Below are 4359 nucleotides of genomic sequence, written 5' to 3' on the forward strand. Positions count from 1 at the left end.
CCATTTCAGTTTTGAAAAATACAAAAGAAAATGATAAAAAATTCAAAAAATAAAATTCTTCGAGATGTTGTTATATTACTACTTCTACTAGTTAGGAAAATTAAAAAACTTAAATTTGGACATGTTTTGCAAAAAGTGTAGGGAAAATGTAAAACGGCTATAATTTTTGCATACGATGTCGGAAAAAAACGTATAATATATCAAAAAATTCAGCACGAAAATCCGCATCCGGTTTTGACCGCCTATGGCCTGTTTGCAATTTTTTAGAATCCTCAAATTCCAAAAGGAAAAAAGATATACTCAAATTTTATTTTATTTTATTTTGGTTAAATCTGGTCAAACTATGGTCAAACTAATTATTCAAGAAGTATTAATGTTGCTACATAATTATTCAAGAATATTAGTGTTACTAAATAATTATTTCAAATTTTTGACTTTTGGTCAAATCTGGTCAAACTATCATCAAATCTGGTCAAACTATGGTTAAACTGTGGTCAATCTTATTCAAGAAATATTAGTGTTACTAACTGTTTTCTAGAATAATAGTTCCAAACTCAAACGGTAAAACGTGTGACCTAATGCTCAAGCTAGTGTGCTGAGGGTTAATAGGATTGACAGCTTACATTTGTCAGGAAAACAATAAGTGCAGACTTGGAAAGTAGAGGGAATAGAACTCCGAAGTTAAGTGTGCTCAGGCTGGGGGAATGAGAGGATGGGTGACCGGCCGGGAAGTTAGACGACTTGGAATGAGTGATCCACACTTGAGCAGTTAAGAGGGGTGATTAGAGACTAAATCATCAAATAATTCAGAAAATTGAAAATCGAGCCGAACCGGTACTAAAGGTGGGGGGCCTTTAGTCTCCACCCTTTAGTGTCGGTTGCAGAACCGGCACTAAAGGCCCTTACGAACCGGTTTTAAAGCTCCGTTTTCTACTAGTGAACACAGGTGGAAAGCATTTTTGGTGGTGCTTTCGAGCACCAAGCCACGATTTCTAGGGTGAAAGCCCAAGGTCTGGCCTTCATTGGTTCTACCTGGCAATGACCTTGCTGGAGGCATTGTTTTGGGATCTCGGTCTTTATTCAGGGTGAAAACTTGAGATCCTTGATCGGCGACGGCAACGTTTTGCATCGTTTTCTTCTTGGAGGCATCGCTTTTGGAGAACCTCATTTGCTGTCTGAGTGTTGTCTTTGATGATGGTTATAGTGTTGTTATTGCGAGTGTTTCGTCACCGCGATGGGGTCTTTGTTTTTTTATTTTTCTCTTTTTTATTTTGTTCTTGCTTGTGTGCATCATGTATGTCTTTCGATGTCATGTTGGTGCAGAGGCTGCATGCAATTGATATCTTGGTGATATTAATATATTCCTCTTTAAAAAAACCTATACGTCTGGGTTGTCCACGAAACCTCATATCGAGGACAGATGTAGGGACGATATGAGGGCTCGCGGACGCGCCCGGTTAGCCCGCCACATAGAACACGTCCACCGAGACCACCTTTATTCTTTCTTTTCCTTCTCTCTCTTCATCTCCACCAATCACGTGCAAGTGACCTGACATATGAGAGGAAAAAAAGAGGTGTGTGGCTGTATGGACGGACAAATAGGGTATCAAAATGGACACGTCTGGCCACTGACAGGGCGCGTCCATTGGCGTTTAGGGGGTTAGATTTGGTAAGACCGGCTCTAGATGCTATAAGGAACAAACTATCAACATGCATGTCTCAGTTCACATGTTTTTCAGAAAAGATGAGTACAAATAAGCTTGGAACAATCAATAGATTCTTCGATACTTGGTTGCATGAAATATGAATATTTTGAGTAATTAATAAGATGAGAATTAATACTAAAAATACATATGATTATTGTGTTTGATTACTATATAGTTGTAAAATATTACATAAATATAAATAACATAACAGAATGGAAATTCTCATGCATATATGCATGTTGAGGTGGACCTTTTCATATGCATGATTGCATGTTGCGGTGGGCCTTTCATGCAGGCTGTATACTAGGGTGGTATGCTTGTATGTTAAGAGAAATAGGTTGATATAGAATAACTATTTAGATATAAAAGGTTAGGTTCTCTCCATTGTATTCCCTCATACTACGTTTTATGGAAGGATCTGCATCCACTCAAACCTCTTTTCAAGAACTCTTTGTATTATTGTGATACATTTAAACAACTTTGGGCCTTTTTTGTTGGATTATAAGAGCACGTGATTGTGATGTCATGGCACATGGATCCAGTTGGAATAAAAAATGCATGAATATGTAATAGATTTTCTTTGGTTCCACAATTAAAAAGAAAACATTGAAACTTCCCTGAAATATTAATGTATGGATGGTTGTCATAGAAACAAAAGTAAAATTTCGATGAGGTTAGACTATGATGAATTTTTTCATCGAAATACATAATAACTAAACTATATAGTATCCTATGAATCAAACAAGTCAAGTAGAAAATTTATTATGGAATATAATCATTAAAATGCTTCTAAAATTCAAAACTTTTTACCAAAAAGGAGAAACACAATTTTATAGGATCAAATGGACATGACATTGCAACCTTTTTCTATGTTTTTTAGAATTATGCGAATCAAATAGGCCCTCACCATGTCCACCACACAAGGCAAAGGTCATGCATATCATTGGTGATCCACGAACGATAGACTCACACGTATACATATGTATATAATTATGTGTTTTCACTGTTTAGTAATGTTAGGAGCATCTAGAAGTTTATGTTTAGATTCTATTCTAAATTACAAGTCTTATACTCTAGAAACCTCTTCTAAAGAGTATAGTAGATCTTAAGAATATGACCGAAAATGATATATACAAACAAGAAGTGTGATTATATTAGTTTCTTTGGATACATAGTGACATCCATTGTAAAAATAGAGTTTCTTAAACATATAAAAGTAAATAAGAACATCTTAAGCTTCAGTTTAGCATTAGAAAATGTATTTGTAATGATTAATATTCGAATGATATGACTAATTTGTATCATAATATATATTATCATGCTCAAATTATTAGTCCTACTAGTTTTATCTGAAGATATACATTCAACATACTATATAAATGAAGCATATCAACAACAATAAAATATATACTTAGCGAGAAAAGTAGTTATAAATAAGTAAAAAGTTTAGTATAAATTATATATAGTTTTATACTAAAGTTATTTTTCAATGTTAGGAATAATATTATTACATTTCCAAAGATTTTGATTCGTAACTTATGAAAATATTAAATTTTATACTTAATTGTAACTCAAAAGTTAATAAATTTATACACAATAAACATGTAATAAGTTATTCAATAAATAAATTTGTTTAAAATCTATACTACTATTAAACAAGAGAACATTTTCTTTTCAAAAACCACCCCGTTAAGTGTACCTTGGCTGATTTGTGCCGTCAGATTATGCCGCTTAATGACATCTAATGGTTTAGATACATCTGATGTGAGGCCACAGTTACGTGTAGCAATTACTATTGGCGGACGATACTCTGCCGAGCGAACGAAATTTCCCAACTACAACACACCTATCCCGTCGTCATCTCCTCTAATCACGGGAGACAACATCGCCAGTCTGAATCCTGCCTCCTCCCCCGCGAGCTCCCCGGGAGTTCCTCCACAAGGAAACCGCGCCGCCCGCCGCTACCCACGCATGGCCCTGCTCCTCCATCTTTAATTCGTTGCGAGCATGAATGCAGCAGTTCTGCCGCCGCCCCCAGTCCCTCATCCCGTTCCCCTCTTCCGCGCATCTGGCGATTCAGTGCAATGGCGAGGAACGTCGACTGGCGGCTGCTCGACCGATGCGTGGCCACGACGAGAATGGTGCAACAGCCGGTACAAGCAGCGGGAGCAGCGGTCAAACCACGGGCACGGCTGGGGAGTGAAACGTGCGTAGATGAGATTCTCCAGATCGTTCTCTTCTCTCTCCCTACCAATCCTTCTTGCTTCCTCTCTTGTGTCTCTCAATGCCACTATATGCAGGTTTTGACATGCCTTTGGTTTGTGTTGGCAGGAACTCCAATTCACGCTCTGTTTTGATGGATCTCACTACGCTGATGAGGTGTTTGACGAAATGCAAAGCGAGAGAAAAAGTAGAGATGAGACACGGTTCAGTTTTCTCTTCAGGCAATGAATGTCTTTTTCTCTTTTGCTCTGGCCAGCAACATAGCCGGCTCCTCCTCTTTTGTGTGAAGTTACACAAACACACACATGTACGGCATGTAGCCATGCTCAAGCATACTCGGCACCCACAGACGTTGCTACAGTGCAGGGACACACGCAGCAGCCTACTGTCATCTCCCCATGCTACTACACACGAGCATGGTCCATACAGT

This window comes from Triticum aestivum, chromosome 7B (assembly GCF_018294505.1).
Source record: "Triticum aestivum cultivar Chinese Spring chromosome 7B, IWGSC CS RefSeq v2.1, whole genome shotgun sequence".
Taxonomy (NCBI): domain Eukaryota; kingdom Viridiplantae; phylum Streptophyta; class Magnoliopsida; order Poales; family Poaceae; genus Triticum; species Triticum aestivum.